The sequence below is a fragment of the Camelus bactrianus genome, chromosome 31 (genome assembly GCF_048773025.1).
Source record: "Camelus bactrianus isolate YW-2024 breed Bactrian camel chromosome 31, ASM4877302v1, whole genome shotgun sequence".
Lineage (NCBI taxonomy): Eukaryota > Metazoa > Chordata > Mammalia > Artiodactyla > Camelidae > Camelus > Camelus bactrianus.
The window spans coordinates 23,735,318-23,756,023 of record NC_133569.1 but is presented as its reverse complement, the minus strand read 5'-3'; the positions used below and the strand labels follow the sequence as shown (position 1 = coordinate 23,756,023).

The 20,706-nt window shown below is 47.7% G+C and overlaps 1 protein-coding gene across 3 annotated transcripts in view; it reads right to left on the bottom strand.

The window, feature by feature from the left end:
- ROR2 (receptor tyrosine kinase like orphan receptor 2) overlaps positions 1-20,706 on the bottom strand; it is a 191,572-nt gene that overhangs the window by 163,521 nt on the left and 7,345 nt on the right. The gene's annotated exons all lie outside the window — the stretch shown is intronic.

Below are 20,706 nucleotides of genomic sequence, written 5' to 3'. Positions count from 1 at the left end.
TTTCAAGTACTATTAGTTCATTCTGTCCAGGGGAAGCGTCCACGACTTCTCTGCTGGTGAATTCCTTAATCTAGCCAAGCACTTCTCCCTCGTGCAATGCCACGTGCAACCAGCCCCATCTCTCCACTTCCCTGCACCCTCCCAAAGCCTCAGCTGGGCACCTCCCTCCCACAGAGTAACCCTGAGGGACCCTGGCCCCCTGCCCACCCCTGTCCCTCAGCTTTTTCCTCATGACCCCTCTTCCATCTGCTCGACTTCAAATCCACATCCCCTCCTTTAAAAATCAGAATTTTAACCATCAGCCAGCGAATCCCATCGGCTTGCGTTAGGGTCACTGTTCTCTTTGTGGTCATTCAGACCTCCATCAAAGCATCCCAAAGTGACCACGACTGTGCTCGGGGCCCTTTCTTACGCCCTCACGCCAGGTATTCTGTAATTTTTTTAAAAAAAGAGGTTTTTGAGAAGAGAAACGTGGCAACACTCTTTTAGAATGGGAACCCGTCATAGAAATGTCACTGAACTACTGTGTGCCCCCGAGAAACAGGCAGAGGAGGGAGGGCAGAAAACTACAGGAGGCCCCCAGCACAGGAGAAGGACCCTCTTCAGGGTCTTTAAAAAGAACAGGCTTCTCTGGGCTCAAGGTTTTCCCATCCTCAGATGGAAACTATCTGCCGCCTCTGAGTCTCGGGGAAGAAATAAAACCACGAGACGCTGTGTCTTCCATAATTCTTGACTTTGACTCCTTCCCAGTGGCTCCAAAATTAATTCCCCGTGTTTATTCAAGTGTTGCTTATCTGTTTCATCACCAACCATCCGTCGACGGCCATTAATTTCCTCCTGACCCCAACGCATTCCTCCCACTCTGCTGAAGCAGTTTGAGAGCGACCCTTCAGCACACAGCCCTTTTAGGTCTGGTGTGGATTTCAAATTCCCTCTTCAAAGGGAATCCATGTTCCATCTTTCACGCTGTCAGGTACCCCCCTCCGCTGGCTCTGGTCTGCAGCTTTCTGAACTCTTGAGCCACCACTATGTAAAAATCAACTCAAGAAAAAGAATCCAAAACCCAGATACTGAGCAGGAGGGGGAAGATATCTGGGGAGAAGCTACCCAGAAAGAGGTTTTGTGGGGAAACAGAATTAATGCTGAGGCTCGAGTCTGGGGGCACCGCTCACTGCGGAACAGGTGGGAAGACTGCGCTCTCACTGTTAAGGGCAGCGGTGTGCCAGCCTCCTGGACCTTGTGGATTTCCTCCTGGACCGTCGGCGCTGAAAGAGATGGGATAAAGCAGAAACACTGGAAAGCTGCCCGGGGGGGTCTGAGCGCCTAATACCTGTTTGTGGGCCCCCACCTTCTTCCAAAGCAGGAGCCGACCCGACTCCCTGCTGCTTCTGAGCTGCAAGACGGACGGGCCAGCTCAGCTCTGTGGCACCGAGGACGCAGCTGACCCTCAGAAAATGCCCAGGGGTGTTTTCAAAGAGTTAGACTGGCTCTCTTAAACAACAACAGAAATCTATCCAAGACAGGAAATAACAAGGGACGGTGAGGATGTGGAGAAACTGGCTTTAGCCCTGTGCCCCTTTTTCTAGGCTCAGTCCTGCTCGCTCTGCACCTTTTGTAAAACAACCTTGCCTTTTGCTTGAAATCTACAGGAGAGCCTGTTCTCAAGGCTCTGGCCTTTAATGATGTTAGCACTTCTGCACTTCTATAAAGATAACAAGTTGCAGAACAGAAAATAAGGTTTGTTTTGCTGGAGGTTTTACAGGGGCACCATGACCTGGCCCATGCGGACAGCTGCAAAAACAAAGGATTCCAAGAACAAAGAATTCCTACACCAAGAAGTTTGCAACAACCAACCACACTCCCTCCCCTTTTCAGTGTAAAAGGAGCCTGAATTCTGACTTGGGGAAGATGGTTCTCCAGGACGTCAGTCCCCCATCTTCTCAGTTGGCCAGCTTTCCGAATAAAGTCGCTGTTCCTTGCCCCAACACCTCGTCTCCCAGCTTACCGGCCTGCCGTGCGGTGAGCAGAGCGAGTCTGGACTCAGTATTTCCACACACGTTCAGCAGTAGCAAAAAGCCATGACCCAGGTGACCAGCATCCGTGATGAGTCATGGTGACAGCGTGCCCCTTAGATGTGATGTGTTGAGAAGGGCACCCAGGCTCTGTGATCTCCCTCCCAGAACTCGCAAGCCCAATCTAATCACGAGAAAAACATCAGACACACTGCAGGTGAGGGACACTCGACAAAATACCTGACCAGGACTCCTCAAAACTGTCCGGGTCGTCCAGAACTAGTCTGAGAAACTGTCACAGCCAGGAGGAGCCTAAGGGGACATGACAACTAAAGGGAAAGAGGGGTCCTGGAATAGAAAAATGTCCCTGGATGCAAACTAAGAAATGTGAATACGGCATGGACTTCAGTCGGAGTCATTAATTTGAGAAATGCACGGTCATGGTGTAAGACGTTAAAAATGACAGAAATGGAGTGCGGGCTACAGAGGGACTCTCTGGACTGTCTTTGCACTTTTGCTCTAAATTTAAAGCTGTTCTTAAATAAAGAATTTACTTTCGTTTTAAAAAGGAATGAAGAACTGATAACGATAGAAGAAGCCAGTCACGTAAAGGCCGCCTATTGTGGGAGTCCATTTATCTGAAATATCCAAATCAGGGAAATCCAGACTGAAAGTAGATGGTTGGCTGGCTGCCAGGGCCAGGGGGGCGGGGTTTCTTCTGGGGGTGATAAAAACGTTCTTACGCTGGTTGCAGGGATAGAGGCACAACTCGGTGAATAAATCTAAAAAACCACTGAACTGTCTGCTTTAAAATGTTATGGCACGAGAATCATATAAAGCTTTTACGAGTATTAAAAGGAATCAAACAGAGGGAAGGGAGAATCAGACACAACTGCTCCTCTTCAGCCTTTTCCAAATGACTAGACTTTATTTTTTTTGAGCCATTTGAGTTTAGGGAAAAAGTAGCAGAAAGCAGGGAGCTCCCAGGTACTTCCCCTCCCACAGGACGCCCTCCACGATTTCCCCAGTTTATTTACATCTTGCCTTGTTGCGGTATATTTGTTTAATGAGTTAATGAAACAATACAGATACAAGATTGTCAACTCAGGTCCGTAGTTCCATTAAGGTTCACTCATTGTGTTAGAGTTATTGGGGCTGAACACAAAAAAGTGAACTTTAATGGAACTATGGACCTGAGTTGACAATCTTGTATCAGTATAGCTCATCGGAGCATGTGCTTCACATGCACAAGGACCTGGGTTCAATCCCCAGTACCTCCATTAAAAAAAAAAAAAAATAATAATAATAATAATAATAATAATAATAATAATAATAAACCTAATTATCCCCTCTCCAAACAAAGTCAATTATATCTCAGTAAACCTGGGAAAAAGCACAAAAAAAATTTTTAACTTACAGGGGTTTTAACCAATGCCTGAGGCATACGCCTGCCATTACAGTATCATACAGACTAGTTTCGTTGCCCTAAAAATCCACCTGTTCGTCCCCGCCTTCCTCCCTAACCCCTGACAACCACTGGTCTTTCTGTTTGGCCTCTTCCAGAAGGTCATGTGGTTGGGGTCAGTGTGTGGGTCAGAAGCCTTTTTAGACTGCCTTCTTTCACTTAATGTTCAGCTGTTTTTGACCTACAAAGGCAACGACTGCACACCCTTCATCTAAACTCATAGAATTATGTTCCTTCAGGTAGACACAAAGCAAGACCTAGGTATACATGTACACATAAATACACGTGGACACACATCCACGCCTGTGTGTTCACACTGAGAACGTCAGGGGCCTGGGCCACGCAGAGCAGGCTGGGGGTGCGGCAGTGAGAGAGGCAGCCACTGTCCTGTCCTCAGGGAGCTTCCGGTCCAGCAGGGGGGGCCAAGGCCCAGAGAGGGACCACACCATGTTCAGCGCGGGGGACCCGAGACGAGGACACAGACAGACACACGGAAGCGGCATCTTCTGGAGGCAGGAGTGGCCAGGCAGGCCGAGGTGGGGGGTTCCTGGGCAGAAGAGGTGGGCCTGCAGGCTGAGGGCACTCCCCGTGTGGGGTGCTCAGGAGAGCACCTGGACAGGTGAGGCGGGTAGGGGGCACCTCCCACTCGTGCCCCAGCGACAACGGGACACAGCACAGAGCTTGCTGGTCAGCTTTATGACCAGAAACCTCATTGCTGGGTCAAGCTGCAATCTGTCCCAGTACCTCCTCCCAGTGACCCTACCGTCCCTTCCTACGTTCCCCTTAGAAGCCAAAGCACATGGGCCCGCTGGGCACGCTCTCCCACGGAGCCGACTTCAAGGGCCCAAGGGTGGCCTGACCCCGGGCTGCCCACAAATTCCCTTGAACTCCTGCACACGTGGGGCTCCCGACCCCAGACACTTCTGGGGTGGTTTAAAGTGAGATGGAGGAAAAAATCTCCTGCTCGCTTTCAGGAGATCTTTTAACAACGTCTGAAAGCTGGAACCCAGGAGACTGCAATTTTTGTGGCTGAAAATGGTCAGAGGCAGTCCGTCTCATACGGTGCAACCTCCTACCTCGTCAAAACAGGCACAAGGGACGGAATGTTCTGCAACCCGATAGCCGTGATGGCTGTGTGAGTCTGTGACCATCCTCAGAAACGGCGCCCTGTCCAGGCTGAAAGGGAATTTTATGGTTTGTGGACTCCAGCTCCATCACTCTGTTGTTAAAATAAAAGGGGCAGGGAGCACTTGCAAAATGTCCTGAGCACGTAATTTGTGGTGAGATCCAAGAGGCTTGCTTACGCGTAGCAGAAAGTGCTCTCATCACAGATGAATGAAGTTGAAAGAAAAAAACAGGGCAGAATCAGCCGTCAGCCCCTTCTGGCCCCTGTCAGGCCCAGAGACTGAGTTTCTGTCGCCATTTCCAGATCTTCCCTGGATCCCAATTCCCAGTTCTCCCCTAGATCCTACAGTAGTCACGGTGGTCACAGTGGTCACTCCCAGGTCCTCCCTGGATCCCAGTTCCCAGTTCTCCCCTAGATCCCACGGTGGTCACAGTGGTCACTCCCAGATCTTCCCTGGATCCCAACTCCCAGTTCTCCCCTAGATCCTATTGTCACGATGGTCACAGTGGTCACTCCCAGGTCCTCCCTGGATCCCAGTTCCCAGTTGTCCCCTAGATCCCACGGTGGTCACAGTGGTCACTCCCAGGTCCTCCCTGGATCCCAGTTCCCAGTTCTCCCCTAGATCCCACGGTGGTCACAGTGGTCACTCTTAGGTCTTCCCTGGATCCCAGTTCCCAGTTCTCCCCTAGATCCCACGGTGGTCACCGTGGTCACTCCCAGATCTTCCCTGGATCCCAACTCCCAGTTCTCCCCTAGATCCTATTGTCACGATGGTCACAGTGGTCACTCCCAGGTCCTCCCTGGATCCCAGTTCCCAGTTGTCCCCTAGATCCCACGGTGGTCACAGTGGTCACTCCCAGGTCCTCCCTGGATCCCAGTTCCCAGTTCTCCCCTAGATCCCACGGTGGTCACAGTGGTCACTCTCAGGTCTTCCCTGGATCCCAATTCCCTGTTCTCCCCTAGATCCCACAGTGGTCACCGTGGTCACTCCCAGGTCCTCCCTGGATCCCAATTCCCAGTTCTCCTCTAGATCCCACAGTGGTCACTCTCCAGAGTCCACATCCCCCGCTGACCTTCCAGGCCCTGCCTCTGGACACAGTCACACTGACTAGCATTTTACATCATTTTTAAATGAGCGTAATCCAGCTTCAGGAATACATTGGAAAGTCTCTAAGGACGAATACCGTATCATAAACAAACTTCTTCATGTGGCCGAGACAGCAGGCACTCAGTGAGTGTTCCTTTTAGCTACTGCTGATAATTAGGGTCCTTACGCCAGGGCGCCTGCTTTTTACACAGTTGACTTCTCTGGCAACCAGAAGTCCTCAGCCCGAGCGTATAACAGGATGTGCTCTGGGTTCGCGTATGAGCCTCTTTTCTTTGAGTCCGTTCTTTCTTTAAATACCAAAATTCATCCAGTATAAATTCATATTAAAGCAAAGGCCAGCTTGTAAAAATAACAGCTCAATAAACCCACAGCTCCCTCTCTGTCTTCGAGCACAGGACCATCTGAACAACTAACCAGAGATTTATGACCTTCCAAATATTCTTCCCCCTCCCCCTCGCTGCCAGGATTAACGTTACTCAAAAATCTCAGAGGATCATTTCACATGTTTAACGGCCTTGTGTAGTTTTTTTTCCATCTTACCAAACATGGACCTGGGTTCCTACAATACCAATTTAGCTAAGTCTCTGGATGGACTTTTGACAGTTGGCAATATAAATTCTCACTCCAGCTGGTTCCAGTGTGCTCAGGTCTCTAAGCCTGCCAGGTGGAGCTGGGGAGGTCGCGGGGGTGGGGGTGGGGTGGACTCGGGCCCCCCAAGTCTTGGATTCTGCTTCTTACGACCTCAGTGGAAGGTTCCCCTGCGCCTCTTGGAGTGTGTATTGGGCACTACGGAGGGGAATCGAGGGAGAGAAGAAGTGATTATCAGCCCCAATATTTACTAAACAAGCACTTTCTGAAAGATTGACAAGCTGGTTGGGACCCCTCTGAGCAGTCTACACCTGCCCCACGAGACCACCTACCCCGAATGTCTGCGAGTGACCAAAGCCCCCTGCCCCGGCTCCCGTAAATACCGTTCAGCCCCTAGTTAAAGAGGACACTGTGTGTTAAATGAACGGCTTAAGAGATTTCTTTCCCCTTTGGAGTAACTCCTAAAATGTTAGGAAAAAACTCATCATTAGTGAGTTACATATGAGATTATACAGTGTTATGATTATTAGGACCTGCTCCGCTTCAGGTGCTTCTCCAAGAGCCTGGGGGATCTGTCAACAAAGGCGAGGAGAGTCTCTGCCCTGGGGCTGGGAATCAGACAGAAAAGGGCACGTCCTAAACAGATCAGGTAGATGGTGTGTTCAGAGGGGACAAAGTTATGGACAAAATGGGAGGTGGAACCCAGCAGGGACACCAAGGAGAGATGCGACGTGAACACAGTTCAGTTACCGTGGCCGCAGACCACGCGGCTCCCCACCGGACAGGGCGGCTGCAGGACAACGCACACCCCGGGCATCCTGACATTACATTCCAGAAACATCCAAGGTCAGAGGATTTGCAGCTGGTGAATCTAAGACTTTGGGAGGAAAACAGTTCTGGAGCCCACAGGCTGGGGAAGGAAGCCAGAGCTGAACGAACGTTTGTGGGGTTTTTTCTTTTTTTTTTCTAATACATTTTATTTTTTAAAATTTATTTTATTACATTTTTGCTTGTTTTGTTTGGGGAAGAGGGGATAATTAGGTGTACTGATCTATTTATTTGTTAATGAAGGTGCTGGGGATTGAATCCAGGCCCTCCTGCGTGATGAGCACGCACTCTACCACTGAGCTGCACCCTCCCCCACGAATGCCTTCTTCCTAACATTTACACCAAAAGCGCTGAAGACAGCTCACTGGAGGACCACAAAAATTATACTGTTTATCAATTTATTATCACTTATTTCAGGCTGACAACTGTGACCTTAACACTTTACCTCGATCTACAGTTTGATCAAAGCACTTAGATATCTGTGGCTCATTAGCAACAACACACACGAAGGAGCCTGTCTTCTGGACTGTATGCCTTTCCAACAGGTACGCCTTTCCGATTTGGGAGAGTCAGGCCCCTGTGGACACAGAGATGGAAGGACAGACACCAGGACTCCGTAGGTGGCGAAAGGACTGGACGAGCTGCCCTGCGTGACTCCTACGGAGAAAGCTGAGGGCGGCACAGGGGGACGTGGGTGCCCTCCTCTCCCTCGAATTTTACAAGAAGCTCTGCTTTCCCACATCCCCACTGCAAGCCACACTTTGCCCCATCGAATGCGGATACCCTTCATTTTCCCCTGCAGTCCATCCTGGCCACACTGACAACCACTAATCCTTTCCAGTTCTCCCCAAATCACTATCCCACCGCCTGCACTGTGGACAAACAGCTGGGTGTTCCACAGCCCACAGGGGCATCTTGGGGTGCGTGTGGGCTTTGGCCCTCCATGGTGGAAGCTGACCAGCCCCCCTTCCCCTCCTCTGTGTCCCATCCCCAGCATCAGGAATCCCACGCTCAGCCTGGGGACTGCCAGGCCTCTGCAGTGGAGAGGGAGGAAGACAGGGCTGAAGGCAGGTGACCTCCGGTTTGAAAGCCTCGGGGCTGCATGACACCCTCCAGGCTGGTGGCCTCTGCCAGCCTTCTGTCCCAGGCCCACTCACTACAGGAATCACAACCGGTGGTTCTCAAACTTTTGCACCCATCAGAATCCCCTGGACAGCTTGTTCTCTCACACACACACACACACACACACACACACACACACACACACACGGCTGAGCCTCAGCTCAGTTTCTGACTAGGGAGGTTATGGGGCAGGTCCAAGAGCGCACCTTGCTAACGCGCTCCCAGGTGCTGCCGGTACAGCTCGTCCAGGGACCACATTGACACCATCACCGCCGTGGGGTTCCGGGTTTCTGGAAAAGGACATCCTCACAGCAGCCGGCATCCATTCATCTTGCAGACATTAGCTCACACAGCCCTCAGGAACGCATTTCCCAAGGCACAGCCTTCCACTAACGAGACCAAAGCCCCCCACAGGTACTCCGCCCTCACCAAGGACAGGTGGGCCGCGTGGGCCAGGTCCCTGGAGACGCTCGCTGCCTCTGGACTGTGGGTGCACACGCACCAGCTTGCTTTCGGTGCCTGATCTAAACACCCGCTTCTTCTCGAACTTACGACTCATCTGCACAAGCCCCAGTTCCCAATTCCCTCTCCGTCATTATTCCCTGACCCCAAATGCACACACATACCTAATTTTTTCTTGGATGGCGGCAAATCTAGAGACAGGCGATTGATGTGAACCCAGGCTTGAAGTAACAGTGATCCTATCAGGAGGGCTGGTGAGAGATGAAACCTCGCTCCCCAAACCTATTCATTCCACAGAATGTGGGGGTCATCCCACATGTGACCCCACTCTGGATACAACAGCGATGGACACCTGTGCAGAAAAGCCACGAATAGGGCCTCAGAGAAAGGCTTTTCCTCTTCACGAGGAACAAGTAACTTGGCTTCCATTCCACGCACTCTGCCTAATTTCTCCTGCGACTAACTTGCTATTCCTGTGAAGACCTTCTGTATCCTTCCATCACGGATTTAAAACATATCAATAGCAGGTGAATTTTCAAACTTACAGTCACCATCACGGCCACTGGTTATCCCTGCTGCAAGGTGTAGAAATCCATCTATCTTTCTTTTTCTTTTACTGAAGTACAGTCAGTTACAATGCGTCTATTTCTGATGTGCAGCACAATGTCCCCGCCATGCATATACATACATATATTCATTTTCATAAGAAATCCATCTATCTTTATAAAAGATCTAGTGTGTTATGTCTGGGTAAACCTTGAGGACCATATGCTGAGTGAAATAACCCAGGCGTGGGAAGGACAAACACTGTATGATGCCATTTAGATGAGGAATACACAGCAGTCAAATTCCTAAAGAGAGAAAGTAGAATGGTGGGTGCCAGGGGTTAGGGGTGGGGGTGCAGGCACTTAGCGCTTAATGGGGACAGACTTTTAACTGTGCAAGATGAAAAGTTCTGGAGAATGGATGACGGTGACAGTTTACGCAACAGTGAGGATGGACTTAAGCCACTGAACTGTGCCCTTAAAATGGTTTTAAGATGGTGAATTTTATGTTATGCTTCACGGGCATTTTACCACAATTTTAAAACATGGAAAATAATAAATTTTTCTTAAAAAGGGTGGGATGTCACTGGAGTTGGTGAAACGGCTCTCTTTTGCCCCCTTTCGCAGGCCAGACTCAGCCTAAGAGAGCAAAGCAATCCTTTTGGGGACCAGAACTATCGCCTCAACACCCACATTGTGTCCTGGCCAGAACGGCCATCATTAAAAAGTCTACGAATATTACAGTTGAGCGGAGGAGACTAAGGCAACTTGGCAACGGTGTGACCGGTAGAGAGAAGGGTTCCATCCTGCACAATTGATCGTACAGACGATCAACAGAACGAAGCAGCACCTACAGAAAGTAATGTTCACAGGCACAAAGGAATCCAGCATTGGGATTTGCTTCTGGACCCCTCAGAAGTTCTTTTCAACTCAACTTACATTCCAAACGCATCTCAACTCCCGATAAAAGATGGCAGAACAAAAGACGCTTTACTCTGCTTCCCTCACTGAATTTCTCCATTTTCAAGAAAACCCAAGAAGAGCCTCAACTCCAACCCACCAAAAAACTAGAAACAAACTCACCTCCACAAGCCTCTAGGGGAGAATGGGTGACCCTGCTACCTCCAGTGCCCCCCCCACAGCCCCACCCGACAACCCCCTCACCCAGGACTAAGGCCACTGCACCAGGAACTCCCCCACGCCTGGGTCCTACATTACAGAAAACCGGGAGCAAAGGCGAAGGAAAGCCAAACAAATTTGCTACCTTGGTTTCAAACACCCAGACTTAGATCCAGACGCTCAGCCTCATCAGGGCACTAGGTTTAACTGGGAGCCTTGAAAACAATCTGTGCCCCAAGCCACACCCCAGCCAGTTCAATCAGAACCCTAGGAAGGGAGGGGGAAAACCCAAACACCGTATTTTTAAGGCTGCCCAGAAAAGCAGAGGCTCTCATTACAGTCCCTGGAAGCGTCTGTGACTCATGAAGAACTCCGGAAGCGAGTCCATCTGGCCAGCAAGGCTGAAAATCACTTAGCGGGAGTTGAGCAGGGAAAGGGTGGGCCTGCTGATGAGAGAAGCTGAGACACGAGTGGTGCCGCGGAGAACACGGCTAACGGAAGAATGTAGACAAAGGCATAACAGATGAAAGCGAAATCAAGGAAGACGTAATTAACTTGCACAGTGGGTCCCAAGAAAAATGGAAATAGATCAGTCATTATCAGGGCAAAGTTACTCAGTTCCAGGAATTTATTATATTTGCTGGGCCAATCTTCACCCTTCTTTTTATTGTTTTACCTTCTGGTCATTTGGATTTTGATAGGTATGTTACATAAAATTCAAAGGAAAAAAAATCAAACAAAACGGAGACAGAAAGGAAGCATTAAAAACAGAAAAATACAACCCCCCAAAGATGACAGATTTAAGGCCCTTTATTTATATATTTACACCTATATTTAAGGTCTTTATATTTATTATATTTATTACATACAATATATTATATATTATCTCAATAAAATAACTAAGGAAAACTTATTATATAGAAGAAAAAGACAATCAGGATCAAAACTCAAATAAAGCTATTTGTTCTATTTAAAATATCTGTCTTAAACAAAACAACCAGAAGCAGAAGAACTTTCAGAAACAAAGACTTACTAGGCAGATGCCATAATTAAGGACAACAACAAAAAAATCACATAATGTTAATATACAAGATTTAATTAGAAGCAAAAAGCAAAAGGGACACTTTTAAATTATTAAGGGTTCAATCCTCAATGAGGAACCATCATGACTATATGCAGTAAATGTCAGTGTCCAAAACACAAAAATCAGAGAGATAGACAGAAATAATAGCACAGGATACTGGCATTTACCTCTCTGCCTTAGGCAGATGAAGAACACAAAAAGTAAGCAAAGATAAAGAAAAATGAAGTTACCTAACCAATGAGGTTGCTCTAAACTGAGATTTATCTAAGTTACCACTGGATATAACACATAATAACCACATTTTAAGTCATTAAAAAAACATCAATTACTCCAACACCAGAATACAGCAGGCCACACTTTCTGTAAACAAAATCCAATAAAACTGGAAAATAACTCCCTTAAAGGTTTTAAATGTCCTGCTGGAGCAATTCTTGAATCACAGAGAAAATAAAAATTGAGATTACAGACTATCTGGAAAATAACAAGAAAAACATTACACAACATGTAACACCATCTAAAAGCTGTAGCCAAAGCTACACTCATAGGAAAATTTATACCCTTAAGAACTTGCCTTACTTATAATAAAATTGTTCTAGAAAACTAAGTGAGATCAGCCAGGAAAATTCTGAGGGAAATGTGTAAAGGGACAGACTAATCCCACCAAATATTAAAATTTATAAAGCTACGGTCATTAAAAGTGGGACAAACATGGAATCATCCAGAAATAACACCAGACGAACATGGAATTTATAATACCAAAAAGAGTCTGCTTTTCCAATAACTGAAAAGGAACAGATTATTTATAACAAAGGCGTTCAGGGCAATTCATTTCTCTGAGGAGAACAAATAAAGTTGGATACTAAATTCTATGTGAATGAAAGATTTAACCATAAAAAATAAGTCAAAAAGCTCCCCTGAAAAAGGTTAATTTTTTAAAATAATCTTGGAATGGGAAGGAGATTCCAGTGTCTGACTCAAAACTCAAAATGCATAAAATGAAAGCTAGCTAAGTGTGACTCCATAAAACCTTGTGTGCGGAAGCCATCACAAGCAACGGGAAAGGATGACCTGGTGAAAAATATTTTCACACAATCTGGAACAGAGCTAAAAAGTCGCAGAAATCAGTGAAACAATTGAGAAAAATAAGAAAATTAGTTGAGAAGGCACACATTTATTCCCCCAGCCCTGACCAAAAAAGAGACTCGAAGGACTTACGAAGACCTTCAGCCTCATGGACAATTTTTAAAATGTCAATACAAAGAAATCACATGCCATTTCTATGCTGCAGACTTACTAAGATTAAAATGCCTGACAACTTCCAGGGCTGGTCAGGGTTTGGAAAAAAACAGAAAAACTGGGAACATAGACTGTTGCCCCCTTCTGGAAGAGCAACCTTATAAAATCTGTCAACAATCTATGTAAATTATCTTGGACCAAAAAAAATTCACTTGTGGGAACTGACTGCGCAGATGCACACTGTAGCAGAACCAAAAATGTACTATTTTCCGTAATTGTGAAAAATCAGACGTCTCCACCCACAGGAGACCAATGAAATAAACAACGCATACCCAAATGACAGATACTAGCAAGGTTTAAAGAAGTGAAAAGTGTGTGGCATGCACTAATATGGAAAGATCTGTATGACCTATTGCTGTGTGAAAACAGCCACGCTCAGCTCACCGTGCGTGGTATAACCTCGCTGTGTTTAAAAACAAAGCAAGGATGCTACAATGTGGACAAGCCTTGAAAACATTATGCTCGCTGAAAGAAGCCAGATACAAAGGCCACATCTTGCATGTTTCTATTTATATGAAATTTCCAGAATAGGCAAATCCAGAGAGACAGTGAGTAGATCAGTGGTCGCAAAAGGCTGGGGGGTGGGGGAGTGAGGAGTCGCTGCTAATGCAAGGGGTTTTTCTCTGGGAGTGATGGAAGTGTTCTGGAAGTAGACAGAGGGCCCCTGTTGTACAAGCCTGCGAACGGACAAAATGCCACCAAACGGTGCACTTTAAAATGGTTAATTTTATGCTCTGTGCGTTTTACCGCGATTTTAAAAGTAAATAAACAAAAGAGACACACAGACCAGCACATGTGCCCGGGAAAGGTCTGGAAGGAAGCACGAAGACTGTCCGCCACCGTGTTTATCTGAGACCTCGGGGTTGGGGGGGTGGGGGGGGAGGGCGGTCAGAAGTGAGAGGGGCTTTTCATTTTACACCGAGTTCTCAGTTTTGTTTCTCAAGCCATCAGCATTTGTTTACTGGGGTTTTGTCTTGTTTTGTTTTTCTTGATTATTACCTAATCAAGGAATAAATGCATTACCCTCATTTAAAATTAAAATCCAGAGGGAGCTACGTGAGGTCCCTTTCGATCACACCCCAATGCCAGGAGGACCCTTTTGTAAGTATCTGTCTTGAAAAAAGACAGAAAGTATGTAGTAGGATTTTGTGGGAGTTTCCACGTAGTGATTTTTTGAATAAATGCTCATAATTATAAATAGATAACACAGCCCCAGCCACAGCTCCCCCAGTATCATGTGGGCACCCCACCCCCTGCCCTCCTGCCACGCACACCCCCAAAACCCAGGGCAGGACCCCTTCTACCACTGGGGAGAAAAGCCATTATAAAGAACACTTTTAAAACCTTAATCCCAGGCAGATCAACTGGTACCCAAACTTGGGCATTCCTTCTTTTCTTTTGTTCTGAATCAGCTTGGCTTTTCGACCCCATAGAAAATTGTGCTTAGACAACTAGAAGAAATGTGACTATTTGGGGGTTTTTTTTTCCCCTTAGTTATTATCTTTTTTTTAAGAAAGAAAATAAATGGGCTCAAAGTTTAGCATAGAAAAAAAAAAAAAGTAAGTGAACCTTATCTGAACTCTAAAAACACTTCACTAATTAATTAGAGGTAACCGTGCTTGGGCGCTGCCTTGCGAAACAAAGGATTGTCCTCCTTCCAAAATAAAATGAGGATGGCACACTGAATTTAGCCAACAGTGAAGTTAAACTAGTACATGAACGTATGTCCAAAAAGCTAGGTGAATCTTAACTGTGAAACAATTATGTGCTTGACAACTCTTGACCCAATCAGAAGGCTGCATCAGAACTACACGTCTAGTTGCCAACCCAAAAGGCGTCCTCTGGGCTCCTTCTTATAAAGCTGCCTTCCAGTCACATGCCCAGCAGCCCCTTGGTGCAGGCTGACACCCCTACACATGCTCGTCCCTAACTCTTACCCTCTGTCTGGCTCCGTGTGTAGCCCCCGCCCCCCAGCATCCAGTGGTCCCTACACCAGGTGCCCCTCTGGGAATCAGCTGGCCTCGCACCCCTGCGCCCTTACCCGGGGTCTCCAAGAAGCTACTGGTCAGCCAGCGGTCCTCCTTAGCAAACTCAGGGCCAGCACAAGTCAATGCCTCTTCCCGTCCTCGGGAACTTCCTGCTGCCTTGAGAGCTACCCCTGTGCCTTGGAACAGAACAAAGCTGAAGGAAGGAGCCTCTGGTCCAAAGGACAGGGAAATGCACTTCCAAGAACCCCCTTCCTCACCAGCCCTCAGGACCAGAGAATCATTGGGACCCACTGGCCTCTTCCTCTCCATTTGGTGTTCCCAGGGCCTCCCCACGGGGCCAGCCTCCAAGGAGCCCAATCGCCTCCCGCTTCAAAGGCCTCCAGGCCCAGATCAATCACACGGCTGATGGCCGTGCCATCCCTGCACCCAAGGATGTGCTTTCGTTGGATTTTGTTTCTGTTGTTTCCCAGGCTCCCCCAAGGGAAACAAAGGCCAGGATGGGTGCCTGGCATCCAGGGGCCTCAACGGGCCACCTCACTCTGCTCTGACCTCCTCCGAGAGGCCCCCATCAAAGCTTCAAGTCCCTCTCGAGAGCCAGGCCAGCAGCTGGAGGAAGGTGAAGAGGACACATGGGCAACTGCCCCAGTGATGCCGGAGAGCAGGCTGGACACGGGCTGGTCACAGAGAGCTGCTCCAGAGGCCACACGGGGCTGGCCGTAACCTTGTCCAAGGGAGCAGCCCCAGACAGCAAGCTTTCGAGGAAGTGGACTTGCCCTCTGATGCCCAGTGACTCACCTGTGTCAGGTCATGGGCACATAGAGGCACCCTGACCTCAGCTCATGCCCCGCCTGGCGAGTCTCACTCATGACCCCAACACTAGCCAGACGCAGAGCCAAGCCAGTCAGCCACCACCCCAGGCCCCCTGGGGTTAATCACCAGAAGTGTCCCTTAGCAGTGGAACGTTTCCATCAAATAAATTCCTACGCAGATGCTCTGAAAATCCCCCCTTTTTATAAGGACATCAGTCCTACTGGATTAGGGTCCACCCTAATGACCTCATTTTAATTTGGTTACATCTGTAAAGACCTTCTCTCCAAATAAGGTCACATTCTCAAGTACTGGGGGTCAGGACTCCAATACTGTATCTTGCGGAGGGAAACACTATTCAACATGTAACAGCGTAATATTCTCTTTATAATAAAAACTCACTAAGTGAGAGCAAGGATCTTCCATCTCAATCGCCATAAAACTGGAAACTGGGGGGGGGGGGTGTAGCTCAGTGGTAGAGCGCATGCCTAGCATACATCAAGGTCCTGGGTTCAATCCCCAGCACCTCCATTAAAAATAAATAACTAAATAAACCTAATTACCTCCCCAACAAAAATTAATTAATTAAAAAAAAAAAAAACTTGAAACTGTAGGTTTGAAAGACAGCTCCAGTCCCATTCCACCTCAGTGTACTTTCAGAGCTCCTGTATTTTGCTTCAGTTTCAGAACATCAAGAAAATTCTGATCTGGGGGGCCATTTACACGCAGTAAGAGGATCTCAGCAGCTCTTGGAGCAAACTTAGAATCCTAGGCTTACGCAGACATGGCTGGTCCCGTCCGCACCAAAACCAGCCGACCCGAAGGTGCCGCGGACACACCACTGGGCTGGTGTGCAGCATCCCCAGGGCGAGGTTTCACGACGGCTCTAAAAATGTCACGTGTGTCTAGAAGGGGATTTGGATCGAACATCTGTAAAGCCAAGAGGTGTCCATTGCAGAGAACTAGCGGACGTGAGTTTCCTGCACCCCAACCTTCCATTCCTTTACCTGTTCACACAACACCCCAAAGGTCCAGCTGCACCCCTGAAGAGCGTTACAACTCGCTTAAGAACTTCACGGTCTCCTCCTCTATAAATGGACTTCTCGCTTTTTTCCTTCGCCTTTCCCTCTGGCCAGAGCTGGGCAAGAACTTTTTACAGAGCAAGGAGAAGGATGCGGGGAGACAGGAAGTGCAACAGTCCCTACTAATTTATTTAAACGTGTAGACAGAAACGTCTTCCCCCGGGGACTTAAAGACAGGCTCCGTAACCCCGAGCACGGAGCGATGCTGGTATCAAAGACCCTGAAGATTCCTGTAGCGCCCTCCTGTCTCCTCCAGGGTGACCACTGTCGTCAGTCGCACATGTGGACTGGAGATCATGATACCCACAGAAATGGGGGGGAGGAGGTGGGATGTTTTAGACCAGTCCCGTGCAGCACATATCCTTCTGCAACCTGGCTTTCTCCTCACCCAGAATCTCGCTTTGAAATCTCCCCCTCCATCCCCATTTAGCCGCTGTCCAATAACCAGGAGCTGAGACATGGTGCCAGTCTCCTTATCTGGCCCTCGTTCAATGACACGGCAACGTGTCCAACCTTTCACTATCAGAAACGGTGCAGCAGCAAACAGCAAGCCTCCCGGGTGTGCATGCGTGTTTTTAGAACAGGCCACAGAACACGTGTATTTTAAATGTCACGCGGCCCTCAGCGTGGCGACTTACACACACAGGGCCACTCTCCCCGCATCACCGCTGACACGCTCCTGGTTACCCACGTCCGACTCCAGGCAAGGCTCAGGCAGAACACTGGGAAACGTGCCTTACAATCTGCGTTTTCTTGAATCCTGCTAAACCCAAACTCTTTCCTTACGTTTTTGGCCTTTTGGATTTGTTTTTCGGCAAAGTGCCTGCTGTACTCTGTGTCCCTCTTTTAACTGGAACATTTATCTTTTTTTTCTTTACGAGTTCTTTATGTCTTCTGGATGTAGACCCCCTCATCTGTCCTACGTTTGGTAAACACCTTCTCTCCAGCCAACAGTCTGAATTTTCAAGGGGGATGTCTAACCCTCCACACCAGAAAGCACAAAACCCAGTCTTTCATTGTATTGTTGTTGAAAAGCCGGGGAGGGGACAGGACAGGACACACCTGAAAGCTGAAATGCCGTCCTCCCTCCCTTTCCACACCTTAATACCCTTTGTGTTCATGTGCCGGGGTCTCTGAGAATGGGGAAGATTGGCTTGCCCTGTTCAGGGTTCTGCAGGGCACTTCTCCTTGAGGTGGGCATAGGAGCACCCTGCCAAAAGAGGGGACCAGAATGAAGGGCTGGACTGGACACAGCTTAAGGGGGCCCTTCCTGTCCCCTCCACACACCACACACTTCGCTTCTCAAGGCAGGTACCCGGGCCGCTGCATCAGGACCCAGCTCTGTGCAGGTGCCTCCTGAGCAGAGTCAGAAGCTCAGACCCAACAGGAACCCCAGGGTCCAGCTGTGCTGACGGTCAAAGCCAAGATGAATGGATGCACCCTGCCTGGGTCCCACTGCCAACAAACCAACGGTAAAAGACCATTTTCCAGGAAGCTGGGAAAGGTGGGCAGGGCCCGGGTATCAAGTCACACTTGCCTGTTATAACAGTATAGAGATTATGTGGGAAACAGTTCTTACCATTCACGCTGACGTATTTACAAAACATTAAAAGTTACGTTTAATTACAAATAATTAAAAAATTAAAGCTGTCTGGGACCCATGAAGTGGGTGCCAGAGAAATGAACCAGAATTCACAGAACATGGTAACTGCTGACATTGGGTGAAAAATACATAGGGGTTCACTGTCATAGTCTAACTGTTATGTGTGTTTGAAGTTTCCTATTATAAAAGGCTCATGGAAAATATGGTAGAAGTTCTGGCCATCCAGACACTGGACTAGGACTTGGTGACTTTTGTTCCTTGAGGAAACGCTGTCTGGTCTAAAAGGCACGCGGAGCCCGCCCCGCCCCGCCCCTGGGGGAGGTCTGACACCGTTTCCCATAAAATCATAACCGTTGGGGGAGTCCTTATCCTCCGAGAATGTGCTCTGTTGTTGATTCCACTGGCGACAGTCACACATTTGTATCAATTTCACATAATTAGAGTCCTTTATTTTTAAGTCATGTCAGATTTATCCAAGAATTGAAAGACTCATGCATGAAACGCCCCTCTGCTCGTTCGTTATGCAGAGTCACTAATTTTTCACATTTCACCCCGGGTGCTTCATCATTCTCATTGTCTTTTTGTTTTTTTTTTTTTTTATTCTAAACTATCTGAGAGTAGGTTGCAGACACTACTTTATCCCTTAGCATCAAGTGTACACTCCCTAAGACTGAGCATGCTCTCTCCCATACGTAACCGCCACACAATTCACAAATTCAGGGAAGTGCACTTTGACAGCACTTTCAAATACTTTACGTCCACATTCCACTTTCATTCCAAAGACGCGCATGTCTGCGGGTTTCCACTCCAGCGCGGTCCTGACCAGGATCACATTCTGCCTTTACCTGTCACGCCCTCTAGTCCCCTTTAAGCTGGACCCGTTTCTTGGCTGGTTTTGTCCTTCACAACATTGACATTTTCTATTACAGGCCAGTTGTTTCGTAAAATGTCCCTCCATTTGGGCTTAGTGGTTTTTGTCACCAGCAGACCCAAGTTCTGCATCCCCAGCTGGAATGTAAGTTACTGGAGGTCCCTGTCAGTAGGACAGTGACCACCTGCCCACACCGGGGATGTGAGCCTTGGTCACGGTTAGGTGACAACTGCTTTCTCCAGTCTGCAGTCGCTGTCCTCTTGCAGATAAGGGCTCTGTGGGGAAATCCTCTGAACCATGAACATGTCCTGCTCCCCATAAAATGTGGCCCAACGAAACTGCATCCAACATTCATTGAAAACTCTTGCCCAAATCAATCTGCAGTTACTGTTGCAAAACATAACTTTTTTCCAAGTCACATCACTTTTATTGGCTGGCATTTTACTGTAAAAAAGTGCCCTCTCTTCACCCTCTTTTCCATTCATTTACATAACCTAGGGGGTTAAAGAGTATCACCCCAAAATTCATATGCACCCAGAAACCCCAATGTGACCTTACTGGAAAGTAGTTTTTACAGAAATAACGAGTTAAGGACCTCAGGATGAAACCACCTTGGATTTCAAGTGGGCTTAAATCCAATGACTGATGTTCTTATAAGACTTTCTGGTCAATATCTTGTAATAATAACCTTTAATGGAAAAAAGTATGAAAACAAATATATGTATGTATATGCATGACTGGGACATTGTGCTGGACACCAGAAATTGACACACTGTAACTGACTGAACTCCAATAAAAAATAAAATTAAAAATGTTTAATTTAAAAATATTAAAAAAAAAAAAAAAAGAAGAAGAAGAGGAAGGGACACAAAGAGACATCTAGAGAAGAAGGGCAGGTGGAGATGCAGTCACAAGCCAAGGACTGCCAGGAGCCACCCAGAACTCAAAGAGGTAAGAAAAAGGATTCTCTCAGGGCCGTCGGACAAGGCATGGACTGCTGACACCTTGACTCTGGACTTCCAGCACTGTGAGGAAATCAGTCACACTCCCTGTGATGGCTACTATCAGTAAAACAGAAAATAACGAATGCTGACAGTATGGTAGCGACTCAGAAAATTAACCACAGTACGACCATACGATCCAGCAATCCCATTTCTGGGGATATACCCAGAAGAATCAAAAGCGGGGACTTGAACGGATTCTCCGTCCACCCATGTTCATAACAGCACTGTTCACAACTGTCAAACGGTGGAAACAACTCAAATGTCCACCAACAGATGGAAAAAACAGAAAAACAAAATGTGGTTCGGTGTTTGTGTGTGCGTGTGTGAAATGGAGTATTAATCAGCCTTTAAAAAAAAGTACTGGCACATGTTACAATATGAATGAACAAGAAGCCAGTCACAGAAGGACGAAAGGACAAACACCATGAGTCCATTTCACTGAAGTGCCTACAGTAGTCAATTCATAGAGACAGAAAGGAGAGTGGGGACCTCCAGGGCCGGAAGGGGGAATGGGGGGGGGTTGTTTAATGGAGACAGAGTTTCGGTTTGGGGAGGGTGAAGAACTTTCTGGAAATGGAGGGTGGCGACGGTGGCAC